Source organism: Leucopleurus acutus (genome assembly GCF_964270905.1).
Source record: "Leucopleurus acutus genome assembly, chromosome: 10".
Taxonomy (NCBI): Eukaryota; Metazoa; Chordata; class Mammalia; order Artiodactyla; family Delphinidae; genus Leucopleurus; species Leucopleurus acutus.
Genome location: NC_139153.1, coordinates 100,503,616 through 100,527,146, shown reverse-complemented (window position 1 = coordinate 100,527,146; position 23,531 = coordinate 100,503,616). Strand labels below are relative to the sequence as shown.

The 23,531-nt window shown below is 45.1% G+C and overlaps 1 protein-coding gene across 2 annotated transcripts in view; it reads left to right on the top strand.

The window, feature by feature from the left end:
• Positions 1-23,531, top strand: part of RREB1 (ras responsive element binding protein 1) — a 176,107-nt gene that overhangs the window by 2,069 nt on the left and 150,507 nt on the right. The window lies entirely within an intron of this gene.

Here is a 23,531-nt window from a genome sequence, read left to right as displayed (position 1 = left end):
ACTGTGTTAACTTAAGCACTGTGGAGATTACACAGTGGAGAGAGGCATGTTCATGTTCCTAAAAAGACTGAAGTCTAATATGTTTTAGTTGGGGGTGGTTACAGCTAGATGATAAATATAAGAAGTTTAACAGTTCAGGAGTTAAAACACCAGGAAAAAATATGTGCCTGTATGCCTAAGAAGAGATGATGGATTCATAGATGAAAGTTAAAATGAGTTGAGAAGTAGAATGAGAGATTAAAAACATTCTTTTCCTTCTATTTATTCTCTAAAATAGTAGCAGTGAACCTGTATTGTTTCTGTGTAAGAATGAGGGTTTGCTCTTTTTTAGGGAGATGTTGCCAGACAGCTAGCGTACAGTTGACTGTCAATGAAGTCAGTCGCAAAGTGCTCAGGAACTTCCAGGGAGGGGCAGAGGGCAGAGGGTGAAAGGGAAGGTAAAAGGGAGAGGGCAAACCCTTACTTAGCAAAGGCTCAGATGTGGCAGTGCTGGGCGTGTCCTGGGTAGCCGTGAGGTGGCAGCCATCAGGAAGTGCTCCCGAGGGAGTTGGTAGAACTTGAACTTAGGCCGTCCAGGGTGGACATGATTTTAATAGCTAGAGAAAGAAAGACCTTCCTAGTGGTAGAAGGAAGATAAGCCGCGAGGCAGGAAGTCGCAGGGAACATTGGGGGCATTTGAATGCATCGTCTTTGCTCCTGGAGATGGATCAAGTATGAAATTTGTCATTTGAATGGTAGGTTTAGGGACAGACCAGTTAGGGACCTTGAATGCCTGGGCCACTGTTGGTGTTAGGACTTCATCTGCAGGTAATGGGGAATTGTGACAGGATTTTGAGCAAGGAAAATACGTGGTCACTGTTGGATTTGGGGAAGGTTAATCTTGTGCGTTTTGTTGGGAATGGGAGGTCAGGGACCATGAGTGGCTATTGCCACTGGGACCCAAGGGCTTGGACAAGGGTTGTATCAGTGGGACCTTGGTTGGAAGGTGATGCTTGGAGAGTTATTTATTTTATTTATCTTATTTATTTATTTTTGGCTGCATGGGGTCTTCGTTGCTGTGCGCGGGCTTTCTCTAGTTGCAGTGAGCGGGGTCTACTCTTCATTGCGGTGCCTGGGCTTCTCATTGCAGTGGCTTGTCTTGTTGCGGAGCACGGGCTCTAGGCGCGTGGGCTTCAGTAGTTGTGACGCGTGGGCTCAGTAGTTGTGGCGCCCGGGCTTAGTTGCTCTGAGGCATGTGGGATCTTCCCAGACCAGGGCTGGAACCCGTGTCCCCTGCATTGGCGGGCGGATTCTTAACCACTGCGCCACCAGGGAAGTCCCGTGAGTTGTTATAAATGGAAAATTGACAGTACTTTATAGTGTTTGGATGTGGACCTGAAGCATCCAAGATGACTGAGGATTTAAATCTAGATGCCTTGGCAGGTGGTACTATGAACAGAAATTGGAACAGGAAGGCAGTATTTAAGGTAAATTGAAGGGTTGATTTCAGAAGTGGAATTGGAAGCCGTGATTGGCAGCTGGGTTTAGGTGATTTAGGGAAGACGGATGGGTCTTGGCTGAAAGTAGAGAGTGAGTCATCTACAGAGAAGTAAGTGATTATTGGTCCTAAATTTGAACTTGGTGGCAAAGGACGAATTTTAGGGTACATTCATGATTAGAATTTATATGTATACCTATATACATAGGTATACATTCCAAAATTCTCCTGGGAATTCCCTGGTGGTCCAGTGGTCAGGACTCTGTGCTTCCACTACAGGGGGTACAAGTTCGATCCCTGGTGGGGGAACTAAGATCCCTCAAACCGTGCAGCAAAAAAAAAAAAAAAAAAAAAAAAGATTCTCCTCCTTCCTTGTAAAGCACTAGAAGGTAGTCATTCCTGAGGCTTTAGTTAGAACCAATCTACTGAATCAGCATTGTGGTAACCCAAGTACTTTACCCAGTAGCTCCCAAACCTGGCTCAACAGATTAAGGGGTACAACCCCATAGGCACTGAATCAGAATCTCCCGGGCTGGCAGGCTGTGTGTTATATAAGCGTTACAGGCCACTCTGATACAGATTCCTCTTGGGGAACCAGTGCCTCTGTCAGTGTGTTCTACAACCTGAGACCTCCCGGGAGCCTCCCGTCTCTCCCCAGGAGAGCAAGAGTTCTTCCTTTTCACGTGTTAGTTTCAACCTGTTCTTGTGCTTTTGTATCTGATGGACAGCCATTGATAGGCAATGCTGGAAGTTGTATTTATATCCAGAGGACCTGCTGCTTTACAAATTTAGCACGGGTTTGCAAGCCTGGATGGATGTGTCAGAAGAGCTCTGCCCTGCTAGGTAGGAAGGAGGTTTGGGGTTGAAGCGCTGTGTTCGGGGCTGACTCACACTCTGTCCATCGAAGTATGTCGAGATGATGCAATAGACCGGGCCCTGGGCAGACTACTTCCTGTACCTTTGGATACGTAGACCCTGGGCCTGGTATTTGGCAATATTCTCGGGAGGAGACTGACTGACTGGCTTATCCTCTCAAGGGAGCTGAGTAGTCAGAGGTAAGGCGGGGCAAGCTGTGAGCTCTCAACAGCAGTCTAGAGTTTAGAGAGAAGCAGCCCAGTTTAGAGAGAATGGAGAGTCAGGAATTCAGGGCTGGATTTCTAAAGGGTGATGACCGTTCACACCTTTTTCAAGGAATACTTGTCTATCTGTGTATCTCATTGCTTTATTGTCACAAAAAACAAATGTCTGTCCTTTTGAGCGGCAGCAAACATTTTGTCACTTCCAGTTAACCAGGTGCCGATTATCCGGCTGCAAGGTGTCATTTGCTCTTTTTTATCCTTTCCTGTTTATAAGCTATAAAGAGACAAATTCTCATGTCCGTATCATTACATGTCTGGTGCACTAGCAGGCAGACACTAATGATTAAAATTCATGGTGGAGGTTGGAGGGGCAGCATCCTCTCCCTGCAGAAGCCAATGGTGGGGTTTTTTTCTCGTTGACCTTTTACTTTACCCCTACCAAACAACAGTAGAAAATGATGGAATCAGGGTTGTTTTGTTTTTTTTTTTAATTGTGGTAAAGTACATATAACATAAAATGGACCATCTTCAACAACTTTAAGTGTGCAGTTCAGTACTGTTAAGCACATTCACGTTGTTATGCAATGGAATCTAGGCCTTGAACTTCATTTAGAATATAAGGGAGTATTCTAAACATATCAGAAAATGAAACCCAAGGTACTCAAGAAACTGTGAGTGAGAGAGGATGGTATAAGATGCAGACCCTTAGAGCACTCATGTGAGAGGTGAGAGATGGCAGGTAGATGGATGGCCCGTCTGCGGGATGGGCTTGTCCGAGAACATCCTTTTCAGCAGCTATTTGTGAAGTTAGACTACAGGGGGGAAAAGGCGATTTTGTGCTTGAGATTTCTTTAAGAAGCCAGAAATTGGGCTAGCATCATTTTCTTTTTAATTTTTAAAAATTTTATTGAAATATAGTTGACGTACAACGTTGTATTAATTTCTTCTGTATAGCAAAGTGACTCAGTTATACATATATATTTTTTTCATATCCTTTTCCATTATGGCTAGCATCTTGATACACAGATTTTAAAGTCTTCTTGAAGCTCTGAGTGTAAAATGAAAGAGCTCAAATGAGAATTTACAGCATCTAATTTACACAATTTTCTAGCGTCTCCAGAGTTTGTTTTGTGTGTTCTGCGGCGTGTATAGAGTTTTGTGCACGTTTTGCATTCTCTTGATCACACTGAGGGGTAGGTAGTATTTACTGCTGTTGTCCTAGTTCTCCTAGTGACATGTATCTTATTATTATTTGTGAAAATATGGGTATTAACAGCCAAAAAGCTTCTAGATGAGCAAAACCTCTAAATTTATGAGCATGTCAATGATCACATGGTAAATAGAACGATTTTTAAGGTTAAATAGGTAAGATTCACAAGAAAGATTGGAGACGTGATTGCTGTTCACTTTTTCCCCCCATTAGAAAATGTATTTTCACAACCCCTTACTGTTTGCACTCATTCCTAATACCCACAAAACAGGTTTCGAGCTGCTCAGTCCAACAGGATGTCAGCCGCAGTTCCAAAGAAGCTGTGGGTTCGTGTTTTACCAAAGGAGAGATGCTTCATTTCTCTCTCACAGCTTTGGGAATTGATGGCTTGTTTAACAACCCTCCGTTTAAAAAGGGCTGCTGAATTTGAGAAAACTTACAGAATGGCTCTGAGTTTATCTTATTCCAAACTGCTTTAGTAAACTTTTGCTTATCAGCCCTGTGAAGATGTGTTAAAAACCAGCTTGGCAACGTTTTTTACATATAGCATGCTAGAGCGCCTTGAGAAAAGAGTTTTGAAGCAATATCAGCATTGGGACTAAAACGGAACACTTTTAAACAAGAATCCTCATATGTTTCTCTGCATTTGGAGAACTCATCTTTTAAAAGCCAAGATTTCATAGTAGGACTGAATTACCAGTGGAAGGTTTTCCTACGGTAGCAGTAACAGGCAAAGGCAATTAGAATTTCACGAAGAACTTGGAAGATGGTTTCTTTTGTATGGATACCTACATATTCCCAATCCTGCGCCCACGCATGACACCAATATAATTTACTGAATTCTGTTTAGAAGCAGTCTTTTAAAAAAATATATTTATTTTTGGGTGCGTTGGGTTTTCGTTGCTGCGCGCAGGCTTTTCTCTAGCTGCGGCGAGCGGGGGCTGCTCTTCGTTGCGGTGCGCGGGCTTCTCATTGCGGGGGCTTCTCTTGTTGCGGAGCACGGGCTCCAGGCGCGCGGGCTTCAGTAGTTGTGGCTCGCGGGCTCTACAGCGCAGGCTCGGTAGTTGTGGCGCGCGGGCAGAGTTGCTCCGCGGCATGTGGGATCTTCCCGGACCAGAGGTCGAACCTGTGTCCCCTGCCAATGCAGGCGGATTCTTAACCACTGCGCCACCAGGGAGGTCCTAGAAGCAGTCTTTATGTAGATTTTTGAATACTTTGCACTCTGATGGTATTGAAATTACAGATTTCAGACGAGAGCTTTCAGTAAAGGATTACTTTGAGAGTCACGGAGTTATTTTTTATAAGGTACAGTCACGCGAGAGATTTGAAGGATATGAATCAACAGTTTTGTATTGCAGTTTTAGAACATGTTTGTCCTTGAAGCCACGAGCTTCAGCTGATTTGCCAAAGGAAAGCAGCAGTTAATTCATGTTGCTCCGTCATTAATCTACAGAAAATGAAAGTTCAGATGGTCCTGGGAGTCTAACATATCTCAATTTTGTTTTCTTTTAAAGCTGAGTTCTTACATTTTACTAGAAAAATAGTCCAGCTTTTAAAGTAAACAATCCAGCAGTCGACAGGTGCCTGTGTTACGGTGGAACCCTGTGATGCCGCATGTAGGACATTTCTGTGCTGTGTGTTAGTACAGAACCTTCTTGCTCCATCACCGTGCCCTTCGCTTTGTCATTTCTGTGTTGAACAGGGCCTTCACCCTCCTGAAATGTCAGCCGAGGCCTCAAACTCGTGTGTGTTTTCCCTTTGATTACCTTGGTTCTGGGCCAGCCTCGCATTCGACACATCCAGCATAGGCAGCAGAGCTGCTTCTTGATGTTGAGCTGTGAATCTTTTTATTGTTTCCTGTCACTTTTCCCCATAATTAATCCTCTTGAGCCCAAGGGGGGGAAAGTCATGAAAATGACTTTGAAAACAGCTTTGAAAAGGAGTACTTTATGTTGGACTTGGGTCTTACCTGAGACGGTAAAACAATGGCAAAAGCACAGTCTGCTTCGTAAGGCAGAACCTCAGCCCTCACACCGAGTGAGCTGGATTCCAATGGACGCTTTGCAGGAGAAGTGAAGAGGGTTTTCCTGGTGCTTCTGCAGTGACTCAGACATGCAAGTGTGTGGAGTGAGGGATGGCGAGAACTCGCAGGTGGTTTGCATTTAGTTCTATGCAAAGGCTACAGAATGAGGTCCTCTTTCCTTTGGAGTTAAAAATACAATTCTTTTTGAGCTGTAGGCTTTCTCGTATATTCTCTCCCCAATATTCCCTCTGTCCCACATGCAATTCACTAATTCTTGCTTTGGCTTTGGAAGCTCTGCCTCTACCCAGCCCTGGAGTGTGCCAGGTCACCCACTGGAATTTGAGAAGAAAATATTAGAACCTCAATTGTATTTTTTTTTTCAGTTTGTTAAAATTGTGGTAAAAAAGATATAACATAAGGTTTGCTATCATCATTTTTAAGTGTACAATTCAGTGGCATTAATTACATTCACAATGTTATGCAACCATCACCACTGTCTATTTCCAAAATTTGTCATCACCCCAGACAGAAACCTGCACCCATTAAGCAACAACTCCCCACGTCCATCTTGACTCTCTAATCTACTTTGTCTCGTATGCCTGTTCTAGATATTTCTTATGAGTGGACTCATACAATGTATGTCCTTTGGGGTCCGGCTTATTTTTTTGCATAATATTTTCAGAGCTCATCTATGCTGTGTCATGTGTTAGTACTTCATTTCTTTTTATGGCTGAATTATATCCTATTATATTGACTGTGTATAGTACATTTTGTTTATCTGTTCATCGGTTGATGGACATTTGGGTTGTTTCCACACTGGCTATTTTGAATAATGCTGCTGTGAACATGGGTATAAAAGTGTCAGTGGACATCCCTGTGTTCAGTGCTTTGGGTATATGTTGAATATTTACCTAACACTGGAGTTGCTGGGTCACGTGGTAGCTCCATGTTTAACATTTTGAAGAACTGCTGAACTGTGCTCCCCAGTGGCTGTACCAATTTATATTCCCAGTAGCAATATACGAGGGTTGCAATTTCTCTACATTGTTCCCAGCCCTTGTTATTTTCCATTTTTTTATTATAGCCACCCCAGTGGATCTGAAGTGGTATCTTGTGGCTTTGATTTCCATTTCCCTGATGACTGATGATACTGAGCATCTTTTCATGTGCTTATTGGTCAGTAGTATGTTTTCTTTAGAGAAATGTCTATTAAGTCCTTTGCATTGTGCATGCTTGTATATGTTTCGTCATGCCTAAGAGTAGTATACAGTTTATAAATTAAAATATACATATCCTAGGATATATGCAAAGTGTTTTTTAAAGATGGGGGATGTACTTTTTGAAAGTTTGGGATGTACTTTTTTTTTTTTTTTTGCGGTACGCGGGCCTCTCACTGTTGTGGCCTCTCCGCCTGCGGAGCACAGGCTCCGGACGCGCAGGCTCAGCGGCCATGGCTCACGGGCCCAGCCGCTCCGCGGCATGTGGGATCTTCCCGGACCGGGGCACGAACCCGTGTCCCCCGCATCGGCAGGTGGACTCTCAACCACTGCGCCACCGGGGAAACCCTGGGATGTACTTTTTAAAAGTCCATTATTATGGACTATAAAAATGATCTATTTTATTTCTTAGTGCCTAACCTTAGCAGGAAAATACTCATGAAAATTCCTAAGCTTTCTGGGGCGGGGGGTGGGGAGCAGAATCCTATTTGGTCAAATGTAATGTGTTTACTGGAGCCGCCATATGAAACTAACCACAGGGTCCCAAGAATATCTTTTGGGATGTTTTCTTTCCGTACTTAAGAAAGTAAATCTCCGTGGCTGGTTTTCAAGTTAGACTTGGCTATGCTCAATCCTATTTTGTGGTTAATAATGGCATTTCAGGGTTCTAGCGTATCTTATTAAGAGATGGAAATGGTTTTTCATGCCATGTCACATAGGGGAGCCAGAAGGCATAGAATGAATCTAAAGGAAGAGGCTTAGCTCTAAAATAATGATGATGATGATGATACTTATTATGTCATTTATAAAACTAATTTGATTGTATAAAGAGATTAGCTTTGGGGGGATTGAACTGGCCTATGTAATGACCCAGTAAAAGCGTTTTAGGCCTTGGATTTTTTTAAAAAAAGCAGATTGGTTTTCCCATTGTTGTTCTATTCTCTGAAAGTAAACTTTGTGCAGTTACCCTAAAATGCCAACTTCTATCAAGGGCGTGACATCACCATCCTAGTACATCCTGGTGTATTTCTTGGAAAGTGTCCACACTGGCAGGCGTTTTCCAAATAAAACATTTGTTTCAGTAAGCAAGTGTTTTACCCGGCAGCCCAAGTGGAGAATTTTAAAACCAGTGTTTGTTTTGCAAGCAAACATTTTGTTTCAATCCTTGCAGCTAAACAAGTGGGTAAGATTTAAGTGGCCTCCTGGTAAAAACAAATGCAGACCATTTTCAGAAAACTTCGGCTGAGCAGAAATCTATTTGCTGTTAGAGTGTGAGTTTAGACATTCAGGGAAATAATTGGTACTTTCTATAGAGTTCTGTACTTAGTTTCAGTGAGAGTGGAAAGTCTTAGGTCTGGGTAAGGCTCTGAATTTTTTTTTTAAGGCAAAAGATGAAGAAATATAAAAGAATCATGAAAAGTATTCATTTTGCATATTTAAATTTTATAGCTTGCCTTTGAAATGTGACTAAACCATCATCAGGTGTTCGCTCTGCATTTGTTACCTCTTTTCTAATTATTTTGATGGTAATTCCTCCAATGTGTTATAGACTCCAACATCCACGTTAATTATCAGCCTTCATCTTTTGACTTTTATAAAAATTGTGGTATAATCAGACTTTGGTGAGCTGTTATTACTCTTACTTAGGGTTCCTTGTAATCGAACATTCATTCTGTCTTTGATGGACTATCTTTTGGAATACGTCTTCCAATTTTTTACATTTGAAAGTTTGCTTGTGATGTGCTTTTCTCTTTATTTGTTTGTTTGTTTGTTTTGTGGTACGTGGGCCTCTCACTGCTGTGGCCTCTCCCGTTGCGGAGCACAGGCTCCGGACGCGCAGGCTCAGCGGCCATGGCTCACGGGCGCAGCCCGCTCCGTGGCATGTGGGATCCTCCCAGACAGGGGCACGAACCCCTGTCCCCTGCATCGGCAGGCGGACTCTCAACCACTGCGCCACCAGGGAAGCCCGTGCTTTTCTTTTTAAAAAGCAGGCCTCTTTCCTAATCAGGACATAGGCAGTATTGCACCTTCTTAAGAGGATAATCAGAAATTTTGATATATAGCATATATGCAGAAGAGTATTAAAAAAATATATATATATGTTTTAATTAGCAAGTGGACATGCATGTAACCCCCATCCACATTCAGCAATAGAACATAGCCTTAGAATGTTCTCTGCTTTAAAACCACCTCCCTCTTCCGTCCCTAGGAAGTTTACAGCTGTGTAGGTATCCTTAAATGACATCATTTAGTTTTGCAAGTGCTTGGTGTATATTACATTTTACCTGTTTGTTTTCATCAACGATATAATCACAAGACTTAGCCACGCTGATGCCTGGACCTGTGGTTCAGTCGCTGTTGTTGTTTGGGGTTCCTGTCCCGTTGATGTGGCCATTGGAGCTGTTTGCAGCTTTTGGGTCCTATGACAAAGGCTGTCAAGAACATTTATATATATATATGGCTTCTAGTACCGTTGTGCAGAAGTTTCTCTAGGGTGCGTGTGGTGTGGTGTGGGCGGTGGATTGTGGGGTCGCCGGGTATTTGTAATTTTAACTTTACTGTAACTCCAGCCTGTTTTCCGAAGTGCTTGGTTCAGTCCGTGCTCCTTCTGACAACGATTGGGAGTTCTTACTGCTTCACATCTTCACCAGAACTTGGTGTCCTTAGACTTTGTCATTTCTGCCGGTCTGATGAATATGAAATGGTGTCGTACTGTGGTTTTAATTTGCTTTCCCCCGATTAATAACAAGGCTTATTGGCCATTTTGATACTGCTTTTTCTTAAGAGCTTTCCCATTTTTCTATGGATTGTCTTTTTCTTACTAATTTGTAGGCTTCCTTTATATATTTTGGAATGAGTCTCTAGTTGATTATACGTGTTGCAAATAACGCCTTCCACCTTGACTTGTCTTATTATTCCATTTACGATGCCTTTGCATGCTCACAAACTCTTAATATTATTAGATTTATCAATGTTTTTCTTTATGGTCAATATTTTTCTTTCTTTCTTCCTTCCTGCCTGCCTGCCTTTCTCTCTTTCTTTTTGGCTGCGTTGAGTCTTCGTTGCTGCACGTGGGTTTTCTCTAGTTGCGGCGAGTGGGGGCTACTCTTCGCTGCAGTGCGCGGGCTTCTCATTGCAGTGGCTTCTCTTGTTGTGGAGCACGGGCTCTAGGCACGTGGGCTTCCTAGTTGTGGCACACGGGCTCAGTCGTTGTGGCTCACAGGCTCTAGAGCGCAGGCTCAGTAGTTGTGGCGCACGGGTTTAGTTGCTCCGCGGCATGGGGGATCCTCCCAGACCAGGGCTCCAACCCGTGTCCCCTGCGTTGGCAGGCAGACTCCTGACCACTGTGCCACTGGGGAAGTCCCTTCTATCTTGTTGAAGAAATTCTTCCCTCTCCCAGGTTCATGAAGCTATTCTCCTGTATTCTTTAGAATTGTGCCTTTCACGTGTGATTTCGTTGTATTTTATTTATCTGAAACTGATTTTTGTGAATGTTCTAAGGTAGGAGACTATTTTCATTTTTTGTCTATTTAGGTACCATTTGTCTATTTATTTACGTATCCACATAACCTGGAATACTTACCACCTGTGTCATCAACCACGTGGCCATTTGTGCTATGTCTGTTTCCGTGCTCTCTACTCAATTCCCCTGGTCTCTTTGTCGATCCCTTAATTATCACAGCCTCACAGTGAGTCCTGATGCCTGGGAGGGCCTGTGCTTCCATTAAGCATGTCTTGGTGTTCTTGGCTTTTTGCCCTTCTATATAAATTTTAGAAACAGAACAAATTCCCTGACAGAACCTGTTGGAGTTATTATTAGGACTGCACTGAATTTGTAGGCCTGACATGTTTACAACAGCGAGTTCACCACATCGAAAGGCGGGGTGTAGTCTTTAAAGAATGGTGCCCAAAATAACAAACCATAAAAAAAAAAAATGGCGCCCACCTTCCTGTGTGCAGATCCCGACCCCACTCTTCACTGGCCATGTGGCCCTGCAGAAGCTCCGTGAGCCTCAGTTTCCTTATTTGTAAGATAGGGATCGTAATAGTACTTACCTTACAGGATAATTGAGATGATTAAATGACTAAATGTGTTGCATATAATACGTGGAGGGTGCTTAAGATACTGTCTGGCACATAGTCAGTCCATGTTATATAAGTATTATACATGAACACTGATTTCTTCATGCTTATTTATATCATTTTCACTGTCCCAAGAAAGTTTTATAATGTTCTGTATAAAACCATATATAATATATAAAAAATACATTGCTACATATACATATAACATGCAGAAATATGTGTAATAATATTCCTGGGAAACTTAACCATTTTGATGCTATTGTAAATGGTATTTTAAAAGTTTTTTGGGGGGGTGTACAGATTATTGTGTTTTTCTTTAGTATGTTTTGTGAGCTGATTATGGTTATCTTTGATGAAGAATTATTAAGTGCTCGTGTTGCATAAGATACTTCTTGGAGCAGACAAGAAATGTGGACACTTCCATCTGGGTGATTGCCCATCATACGTGGTTTCATGGGATTGAACATTTTCCCATTTTGCATAATTTTAAACGGTTGTATCCTATTGACATCTGTTGTGGAAACCCATACGAGAGTTTTGGCAGCCTGGTTCATTTTATCTTGCATATCAGGCTGCTTTCAGTTCGTTATTTCTTTTCAAGCTATGAACTCATTCTAGTTCCATACTTGATCACGCGCTTGAGATCGCACGTTTTATTTCCAATGCTCTTCCTTTCCCCGAAATTCTGTCCTAAAGATGCCACACCCTTTGAGATTGGAGTCACAGCTTCACACCTCGACTTGCATCCACTGCCAGTGACAGTCCTCTGGGTGAAAACTCACATTGTTCCTTTGCCGTTCTTTTGTCACACGTGTCACACACGTCTCTAAGGAGTTCTCATTTTTTAAAGAAGAAAGGAAAGGGAAAGGAATATACATATGTATATGTACCTCTCTCTCTGTATAGGTTCCCCTCAACTTGTCTGCCTCTGGTTTCAGTTCTCACCCCTCTGGTCACGTGGCAGTGCTGCCCCACGTGGGAGGTGAAGCCCCAAGCGCTGTATGATTTCATTTTGTGTCCCAGAAGGCAGAAACTCAAAGTGAAACCAACAAGAAAACCAATGTGTTCTTAATGGTTTTTACCCAAACCATAAATCCGTTTCTTGGAGGGAGAGGGGAATCACCAACGTCTGATCCAGTTTCTCTAGTGTGTTCCAGGCAGTGTCTGTCGCTTCAGTGATTATCTGCTGGGACTCAGGGGGTTCATTGAAAATGCAGGTTCCTGGACCTGATCTAGACCAAGGGAAGAAGACAAGCCGGGGAAAAGAGGAGGCAGGGATTTGCATATTTTAAACGATTCCCTGGTGGTACTGACAGGCAGGGACCTAGTGACAATATTGATGGTGTGGTAGGCTCAGATGTTCATCGATCACCTACCATTTAATGGACAATTTCAGAGAGGTTTAATATAGGATCGCTGACACCTCTTAGGTGCCATGCGTCAGGCCCTTTATGTTTAAATCTATGAGTAGACCACTATTATTAGCCCCATTTTACAGAAGAGGAAACGGAGGCGCAGAGAGGTTAAATAACTTGCCCAGAGTCGAACATCTGATGCGGAACTGTCATTTTCTTTGTGAATCCTCAAAGCAAAATCCTGCCCTTTGTTAATTACAAAATAAGCTGGACACTAGCAGAAATGGACCTAAAGGGTCTATTTGGATCCGAACTGTGCCTTGGTATTGTGTCCTGTGCCTTATAAATTATTCATTCCTTTAGCAAGGCCTTAGGAGCATTTAGAATCCCTGTGGCATAGGTAGGGATTCCTCAAAAGGAGGGCTTATACAGGAAATGAGAGTGTATCAGACAAACTCGTAACTTCTTAGCAGGTGCCCAAGGATAGATGAGAGGATGGTGGGGTGGAATAGAGGGGCTTCTGTCCATTGTTAACCTGTGCCAGGCTCTGTGCTGAGCGTTTACAGGTAATTTTTCATTTATGCCTCACAAGAACCCTGTTCATTGGCTTCTGTTGATCATTGACTGAACACTTAGAGACACAAAGAAGCTCGCCCGTGGTCATACGGCGTCCAGGTTGTGATAGGAAGACAACGCCTGCCTCTCTCCAGAACCTGGCTTTGAGCGACTCTATGTTCTGCTTCTGACTATGCAATCAAATAGGATTTTCTGTTTTCTAGAGGAGAATTACTATCCATCTGATAGTGACCCAGACAGTCCAGTCGCTAAGATCACTCTGAGGTTTAAAGAGATCTTCTCAATGGCTTATAATGTCATTCAGCATTTACTTGGCCTCCCCACTTTGCCCCCTGGTTCTGTTGCCCCTGCCTGGCCCGCCAGGTAAGAATCCTTCAGAGCTAATATGACGATGGCCAGGTTCATGGCCAATAACAAGATTGACGGATGCCTAGGGACTGGAGGAGGCCCAGAACTGTGTTTTTTGTTTGGTTGGTTTTTTAAATTAATGAATTAATTTATGGCTGAGTTGAGTCTTCATTGCTGTGCGCGGGCTTTCTCTAGTTGAGGCGAGCGGGGGCTACTCTTTGTTATGGTGGCTTCTCGTGTTGCTGAGCACGGGCTCTAGGCACGTGGGCTCAGTAGCTGTGGCGCATGGCCTTAGTTCCTCTGTGGCATGTGGGATCTTCCCGGACCAGGGATCAAACCCGTGTCCCCTGCATTGGCAAGCAGATTCTTAACCACTGTGCCACGAGGGAAGTCCCCCAGAACTGGTTTTTGAAGGAACATCCTAGCTTTGCCCATAAGTACACCATTTGCTTACCACTGCGCAGAGGCGGGTTGGCCTTCTGTGCTCTAAGCAGCTCCTTAATTTTCATGAGAGGACGTTGAGTGTCTGGTATTGGGCCATATGCAGGTGAATCTATTTGCAGGGCAGGAATAGAGATGTAGTCATAGAGAATGGACACGTGGACACAGGGGGAAAGGGAGGGTGGGATGAATTGGGAGATTAGGTTTGACATAAATACACTACCATGTGTAAAGTAGATAGCTAGTGGGAACCTGCTCTATAGCACAGGGAGCTCAGCTCGGTGCTCTGTGACGACCCAGATGTGTGGGATTGGGGAGGTGTGAGGGAGGTCCAAGAGGGAAGAGATATATGTATACATAGAGCTGATTCACTTCATTGTACAGAAGAAACTAACACCACATTGGAAAGCAATTTTATCCAATTAAAAAAGAAAGAGAGAGAGAGAGAGGGAATTCAATATGATTTTTTTTTTTTTTTTTTTTGTGGTACGCGGGCCTCTCACTGCTGTGGCCTCTCCCGTTGCGGAGCACAGGCTCCGGACGCGCAGGCTCAGCGGCCATGGCTCACGGGCCCAGCCGCTCCGCGGCATGCGGGATCCTCCCGGACCGGGGCACGAACCCGTGTCCCCTGCATCGGCAGGCGGACTCTCAAGCACTGTGCCACCAGGGAAGCCCAATATGATTATTTTTGAGCCACTTCAGAATTGTAGTGTTTGGTCATGAAGAAACCTTAGAAATCATCCAGCTCAATTTCTCCATCTTACTGAAGAGGGAAGGAAAAACCTGCACATTAAGAGACTTGTTCCAGGTAACTGGTTAGTGGCAAGTCTAGAACACAGTTACCGGCACCCAGCACAGTGCCTTCCTTCCACCTCTTTGATCTGATTTTATGGCGGCACCGCCCTTATCAAGCTGAATCATGTCATGAATAAGCCCTAAGAATTTCAGAATTTCAACTTCAAAATGTTTCATGTGGTAGGGCTTTCTGAGCACATGGGCTCAGTATTTGCGGCACGCAGGCTCGGTAGTTGAGCATGTGGCCACAGTAGTTGCAGCACGCGGGCCCTAGAGCGTGCGGGCTTCAGTAGTTGCGGCGCGTGGGCTCAGTAGTTGTGGCTTGCGGGCTTAGTTGCTCCTCAGTGTGTGGGATCTTCCCAGACCAGGGATCGAACCCGCATTGGCAGGCGGATTCTTAACCACTGCGCCACCAGGGAAGTCCCAGTAGGGCTTTCCTTTTAAAGGCAGATTTACCTTCCTTATTATATGTTAGTTAGGCTAGTGGTAAAATTATTATGTTTCTAAATGTACAATAGTGGATGATGAGAGAGACTCTTCTGAACTATTACCAGGCCTGCTGGAGAGCTTCACATCCAGCAAAGTGGAAAATCTCCTTATGGATGTTCCATTTTCTTATACAGGTTTTCAATGGAGAGGAAGAAAACCTAACAAAAAGATAATAAAAGGAAGAGGTACATATCGTTGTGAACGTCATTATCACTTTTTAATCTTCTAGGCCCCCGACCTTATTATCGAGGCCTCAGACACACAGATGTGGGTTGTACCCTCTGACCCAGTGTCCTTGGAGAATGGGCATGTGAGTGGAGGAGACCTAAGAAAGAATCTGTTCATTAAGTTTACTGTTTCATTCATTAAAAATAATCCCACGAGTGTGGACCAGTTAAGGCAGTAACATCAGGGGCCATGCTGTGACCCCCTGCCTTGTCTTCTGCTCTACTCCATACGAATTTTGTCACATTGACTTCACACTGAGATACAGAAGAGCCCATGGCCTTTTTCTTTTCTTTTTAACATTTTGTTGAAGTGTAACGTGCTCACAGAAAAGTACACATAGTATAAAGGGACAGCTCCCTGAATTTTCACCAGATGAACCCACCCCCGAGAGCTTTTGAGTACCACAGGGCTGGTTTCATAATCTGGTGTCACCATTTGCGATCTGTGTCACCTTGGGCAAATTATGGGACCTTTGTGCATCTCAGTTTTCTCACCTGGCGGTTGCTTTTCATAGCTATTTGTGGAGAGTAAAGATAATATATGTAACTTACCCAGGGTTGTTCTTCCTTCCCTCTAATCTGAGGAGAGCCTCTGCAAACTAACACCCTCAAAGTGGGTTACGTATGTGGTAGCTGGAAGTGTGTAATGTTAAGTAACCACTCACGTGTATCCAGAAATGTAGTTGACAATATGGATCAGAGAAAACAAATGCCCGCGACTGATTTTGGCCCAATCTCCTCGAGGGCTCACTGGGGAAGCTTGGTTTGGAGTAGGTTGAAGTTTTACCCAGTTTACTTATTCATATATATCCCGCTTCATTCCAAAAAGGGATCGTAGAGATATGCATAGTACAACATTATTTAAAATAAGTGAGGGAAAAATTAAAAAGAGAGGGGGAAAATAATTTAAAAAGAAAATATAAACGAATGAATGAATGAATGAGTGAATAAACAAGGAAATGAATCAAGGCTAAAGTAGAAACGTAAGCTAAAGCCTGGGGTGAGGTTGATACACAAAATAACATCACGAAATCCAGCTCGTTTGCTAGATGTGGGCCTCAGAGCTGGCTTTGGTCAGCTTAGCACAAAGCAAATAGGGGAAATGATTAATAATGAGACTCACAGGGCCCTTGTAATATGAAAACAAACCAGTTGTACAGGAGAAACACGGTTTTTTCCTTGGCACCAAGACCTTCCTTCTGTGGGTCTTCACAAAGAGAATTTGATGCAAAGTGGTGAGATGCCCTGTAACTGATCAAATCATCTGCTTTGTAAGGCTGTGTCTTAGCCTCTGCCTCTCTGTATACAGGGGGCACAAAGCCAACACCTAATTTAATAGAAACAGTTTTATAAATGACCACAAACTGATGAAATTCTATTCTCCAATTTCTTTCAATGATACAATGAAAATTAACACAGGCTGGTTCCATGTAACAGAGAAATCCACTTGAGAAGTTTCTAAACCTACCAGGCAGCAGTGTGGTTTAAGCTTGATGGGACAAGAAGAATTTTTGACTCTTCTTCTAAAGAAGACTCTGAGGGGGAAGCATGCTTTTTAGGATGTGCCTGGGAAAAAGGGACTAGGAGAAACTGAAGGGAAGGGGGCTTTCTCGGTGTGAGCTGCGATCTGAGAGCCAGTACAGGCCTGGGCCTGCAGGACTTGACTTTGGGGAGAGGAAAACTATGCTTCATTGAAAACATTATAGTTCCTCACCACTGAGGAGCAGGTTTGGGGGAAGGATAATGAGGTCAGTTTGGGAGAGGTCGGGTTTGCAGCACCCCTACCTGGGAAGTTATATTTTACACACACACAGACACACACACACACTCAAATATATATCCTTGTCATTACGTTAAGTAGACTATCTGTCAGATTCCAGCTGAATGAGGGCATGTACACAGAGGCAAATGATGAAAAATTGGGTTTAGTTTTGAAATTTGAAATTCAGATGTTTGGCAAATAAAACCACCCTTAATAGTAGCAACAAATAGTGTGTTTTCTTGCCGTCACTGGTAAAACAGTGGGTCTCAAAGTCTAGTTTGGAAGCTTAGGAATCCCTGATGTCCTCTCCATGGGTCCATGAGGTCAAACTATTTTTATAACAATAATAAGGTTGACTTTTTTCACTCTTTTTCTCTCTGGGCTTAGAGGATACGTGATGTGTGATATCACAACAGACCGCAGAGGGACTTCCCTGGTGGCGCAGTGGTTAAGACTCCACACTCCCAGTGCAGGGGGCCTGGGTTCTATCCCCGGTCAAGGAACTAGATCCCACACGCATGCCGCAACTAAGAGTTCGCATGCTGCAACTAAGGAGCCCGCCTGCCGCGACTAAGACCCAGTGCAACCAAATAAATAAATATTTAAAAAACCCAAAAAACAAAAATCAGACTGCAGAGAACCCCAGCACCTTCTAAATCCAGGCATTAAAAGAGATTTGCAAAAATGTAAAGCTATGTATTCTTCTCATTAAATTTTTTTTTGGAACACAGTTATTTTTCATAAAAATATGCTATTTATACTGATGTGATGGGTTTATCATTATTTTAGATAATAAATTTACTTTATCCTCGGTTTTAATTTCTAATATGGAAAATACTGACAGCTGTAAAACTACGCAAACAAAAGCTCTTTGGGATCATCCATAATTTTAAGACCAAAAAGTTTGAGAACCCCTGTATTAGGAGGATTCTTACCATAGACTTTTTTTTTTTTTTTTTTTTTACCGTGCCGTGCAGCATGCGGGATCTTAGTTTCCCAACCAGGGATCAAACCCGTGCCTCCTGCATTGGGAGCGCAGAGTCTTAAGCACGGGACCGCCAGGGAAGTCCCTGCCATAGACTTTTGATACCAGGCACTAATAATGGTACACAAAGAGGTGTATACCTCTCTGCCCGGACACAAACCTGCAAGTAAATACACAGAATTGTTCCAAACAGTGTTAGCATCTCCGCTTTATCAGCGTGTTCCTACCACAGAGATTTAGTTAGCACTGGGATTATGGCAATTAATAAACAAGGTCTCTACCCTCATGGAACTGATTTATAATAAAAGTGTGTCGAGAAGTCAGAATCGTTAAGGATTTGCAGCGTACCAGAGGTCAGTGTATACTGCAACTCTGGAACTGGTAGAAGGTGAACCTCTGAGGGAATGGCTATCACTCCTCGCTGTGGGCAACGCCCTGTGCTGAGTGCTTGTGTGTTACTTAACTTTATCGCAGTCTTGGATGGTCCATATCATCGTATGTCTTTATGAGTGCAGACACTGAGACTCAGAGAGGTTAGATCATTTGTCTACGTTGTCAGTTGATAAGAGATAGAACCAGGGTTTGTGCCTTTTTGTAGCACCTTTGCTTTAGGTAGTCTTTCTCTTTTAAGGAAGCAGTAGATTTGCCCTTTCTCTCTCCCCACATCCACGTTGGAGGAAGGGCCTGTTGCCATACTCTTGCAGCGCGTCTTGTGTGCCACGTTCTTGCACAGATGCGGAGAGTAGTGGTGAGGAAACCTTCACATCCAGGTTGGGAGTCTTCCACTGTGGTAGCATCCAGGTGCATCGGGCTGACGTTATCTACGAAGGAGTTTCAGACAGTGTGGAACCTGTTTGACCAGCCGAGCCCACCCAGAGGGTACTAGACACCAATACAGTAACCACGGCAAGGTCTGTTTCCTTGTTCCCTCTTTCTGCACAGCCAATTAAGATTTCAAATCACTTCTTTCTTTGCCAGGACAGATTATTGCCTAAGTGTCTCCTAGAGGTGACCTTTCTGGGCCTGTAAATGGTTTAATTTGGACCCTGGTAGGTGTGCTGGGCCGAATCTTGGGGGCACCTTTGGATTCAAAGCCAGTTTTGGCCACTTGGGTTTTCGTGGCAGCCGCCATGGTAGGTATGTCTGGTCCTAGAGGAGCTTCCTCTGAGCTATGTGATGTACCACCCCCCTTCCCCTTGTACCCTCCCAGAGAACCTTCTCCATCAACTGCCCAAAAGGCCTGTGACCTGTGGTCAGAGCCCAGCATAGTGACTGCTTGGTGTATCAGCCTCTCCGGAAAGCAGTCTAAAAACCTGTGCACGATTCTGGCATCTTTCAGATGCCTCAGGGACTGGAAATAAGTCTCTTCTAAATGGAGAGCACACTTGCATACATACCCACAAATAGTCTTCATTTCAGGATGGAATCAGGGCCTCTGCTGGCCAGATTTTTGAGTTGCATTTTAACTCCACTCATGTCGCTGTATAATTTGAAACATCCATTGTCCATGCAGCCAACGAAGCCTGCAGAGGTAGCGGGTCGCGGCAGGCTGTGCGTGGGAAACAACGTTGATCATCTGTCTGAATTCAAAACATGCATTTTGACCAGTTTCCTCTGGGTGGTTTCTTCTCTTGAAAAGTGACTTGCTCTAGCTAGCTGGCCGGCGAAGCCCTCTCGCTGCGCGCGGGCTTCTCATATTCATTCCTCTCTTTCCCGGGGCTGCTCCTCCCAGCGTTGCCAAGCCCCAAACGTCTCAGCCCCCACCCCTTGCCCAGCTTATCAGCCGTCCTTAACCTTTGTCCCGTCATCTTGGTGGGGCTGTGGTGCACTCGTGGTGCAGCAGGAAAACAGTACCTCTGTGCTCAGAACAGTGGTCCTCCAACCCGCTGGTAACTCCTTCCACCGTGGTTTAAATCAGGGCCCATAGGACTTCCCTGGAGGTCCAGTGGTTAAACACTCTGCGCTTCCAACGCAGGGGGTGCGGGTTCGATCCCTGGTCGGGGAGCTAAGATCCCACATGCTGTGCACTGCAGCCAAAAAATAAAAAATCTGAAAAAAGAAAAAGGAAGGAAGGAAGGAGAGAAAGAAGAAAGAAAGGAAGGAAGGAAGGAAAGAGAAAGAAATCAGGGCCCTTCCTCAGCTTTCTCGATGTCCTGGTTTGCCTTTGGGGAAAGAAGAAAGAGCCATTCCGTTGGGTCTTTACAGCTGAGGGTGTTTTCAGTTGGCATCTCGGAAGATGGTTTGCCAGCTTCTCCCTGGCAACACCTGGCATTTCATAGTCCTGTTACTTCCCATCCTTAAGGCAAGGCACGCACACAGGGCGAGTGGCCTTCAGCAGATCGGGGCAGTTCGGAGTTGTCTGAACACGGCGACTTTGATCTGTTGGTCTGTTTTAACTTCAACCCCTTTAAAGAAAGTCCGAATCCTTATTTCAAGTAGAGCCAAGCCAGTCAGAGGGACCCCACCGGTGTGATTTCAGGACCAGCCGTGATAAAGCGGGGACCTTAGGGGGTGAGACAGGCTCACTGAGACCTTGGGAGATTCAAGCCCTGCTAACCCTCCCTTCAGCAAAATGGGGGCGGGTGTCTGACTTCGGGGTGGTGGCAAACGTTAGATGCGATCCTGTAGGCAAACCACGTGGCTCAAGGTGGAGTCGAGGCTCTCGGGACACGTTAACTGTGGTTTGTTTCCAGCTTCACGATCCAGACCTGTTTCCAGTGCAAGTTTTTGTAGCTCTGGAGCTCACTACTACAACCAGCATTAAAGCAGTAAAGCTAAGGAGAGCCTGTCTGGGGGGGTATCCTCAGCTGCTGGGGAAATGGAAGGGAAGAGAACAGAGGCAAGGACAAGCCATGCTTCCAGCAACTTGAGTCACGAGGAGAACTTTGAGAGGCCGGAGCCAGAGGGGAAGGCAGGGGAGGCTGGGGGGACCTGCATGTGTTTGCACGCCCGCCTGTGACGGCTGAGGTGCTTTCTCCTCTTTCCCCGAGGTCTTCTGCCACTGGACAGGCCGCCCTCAGGCTGCTGGGCAGTCTGCATCCGGGCCCTACCTCCGGATGATGCAGCAGCTGCTGGTGGTGCCTGCACGGCCACGTGGCCTTGTCAAGCGCCTTCTGGCTGCTGTGAGCACCCGGGAGGGCTTTCAGATTTCAAGAAGTGAGAATACTCAGCTCTGGGAGCCGGTGGGGGGATGGGGCCTGAATTGCTATCCCGGTTTCATGGAGCTTTGGACCTCCAGCCAGTCACTCTCTGACCCCAGTCTCCGCTCATGCGTGAGGATTGTGAGTTACGTGTGCACATGCATAGACCAGACCCTCCAGGCCCCGAGATCCTCCCCACGGGGACTGAATGCATTTGAAACCAGCTCTCCAGGCCTCCTTCTTGGAGGTCGTACCACCTGCCAGGATTAGCACCTGGGGAGCGGTCCCTAACTACCAGCGCCTCTCCAGCCCCCACGCAGCTTTGAGAAATTGTCATTTGGGGACCGTGTTCTACATACCCGTGACCAAGATTGCTGGAACGACTCAGCAGTTCCCAGCACAGCCCAGTGACCCCACTGCTTCCCGCGCAGCCCAGCCCTTCTCAGCCTCCACCTTGAACCTGCTTCTCTTCTGTGACACTGTCTGAGAGCTAGAAACTCATCAATGAATCTTTCATTTTCAGTGTGCTCTTCCTGAATGAGTCGTCACTTGGGTTTTTTTCTAACTTGGCTCTCTGATCTCGAGGGCCACATCTGACAGAATGCTTGTGTTTAAAAAAAGGAGGGGTGTGGGCTTTTTTCCGCATCTTTCTCTGTTAATCAAACGACTCTGCTTTACCCTAAATGCCTTACACAGGACTCATTTAGAAGACAAGATGCTGTTCGTGAGAAAGTGAAAGTAGCTGATAATCCTTTTTTTTTTATATGTGAAAAAACTGACAAGCCATTTAAACCTTTTTCCTCCTGGTAACTTAGAACAAAATCGACTTGAATTTTTGCCACTTTTGATTCTTCCCTCCTTGTGCCCAGGATAACGATGTCATAGGAGCTTTTAGGTACCACACTCCTGCTCAACTCTTTAGGTAAGAGGAATAATTGGCTTTCTCCTTGAAAGGAGGGCAGTACGGGCTGTGTCTGAGCTATTCTCCTGCAAATCCCCCTAGGTACTTAACGGTAAAGTCTGACTGGCTTCTAGTCTGCGACTCTTCTCGCTTTCCTTTGAACAAGGGCAGTGAGTTGCTCTCTTTCTGCCCAGCCCTCACGCTGAAAAAATCCAGTAGGTGGCCAAAGAGTCTTTGGAAGACTGAAGACAGAGCCGTTGGACCAGGTTTTAAAAAGAAAAGTGTGCTTGGAGCTTTGTCCAGAGAACAATGCAGGAGGAGCTGAATGGGACCGCGGCTTGGGGACAGGTGACTTAAATTAGGCAACTTACAAATTGACATGTCTGACTATGGCTAAATGAAGTTCTCAAAATAATCCCCAAACCTGGCACTCGGAGGGCTGAAGCAAGTCCTCAGACCAGAGCTCCCGGCCAGCCTTGTTTCAGCCTCTAATTTATGATGTGGTGGCATCCTCTGCAGCCCCACCGGGCGCCCCTCCGGAAGGCTTGCTCTGCCGGACATGGACGGACTCTGCCAGCACCCAGGGAGCCCAACCCCGGGAGTCCCATGGGTTGAGAGCTTTGCCCTTTGTAAACGCCTTTCGTAAAAAATTCTGAGTTGCGGAGATGGCGATAAGGAAATTGCTCTGCAGTTTTATGGTGCCAGCACTCCGTTTCCTGTGGTTTCCCATGTGCCGCTTTGATTCGAGTACTGCAAGGCCTGAGAAGCGAGTGTGACCCCACCCTCTGTCACCAGTCCTGGGTCTGGCTCATGTACGTCCCGTTTCCCCAGCCACAGGTGCGTGCGTGTCCCGGGGGATGTTCTCAGGAGCGATCTGCGTCTTCGAATAAAAGATTCACTGAAAGCGACTGGTGCCTTTAGCATTTGTGCGGTGATCGTCTTTATAGATATAGTGGTAAAACAGACGTTACATATAATTTACTATTTTAGCTGGTTTTTTTGTTTTTTGGGGTTTTTTTTGCGGTACGCGGACCTCTGACTGTTGTGGCTTCTCCCGTTGCGGAGCACAGGCTCCGGACGCACAGGCTCAGCGGCCATGGCTCACGGGCCCAGCCGCTCCGCGGCATGTGGGATCCTCCCGGACCGGGACACGAACCCGCGTCCCCTGCATCGGCAGGTGGACTCTCAACCACTGCGCCACCAGGGAGGCCCCGTTTTAGCTGTTTTAAAGTGTACAGTTCAGTGGCATTAAGTACATTCACACTGTTGTGCAACTATCACCTCCATCCTCTCCAGAACTTTTTCATCTTCCCAAACAGAAACTCTGTCCCCATTAAACACTAACTCCCCATCCCCCTCCCTGGCAACCCCTGTTCTACTTTCTGGCTCTATGGATTTGTCATTGTAGGGACATCATGTAAGT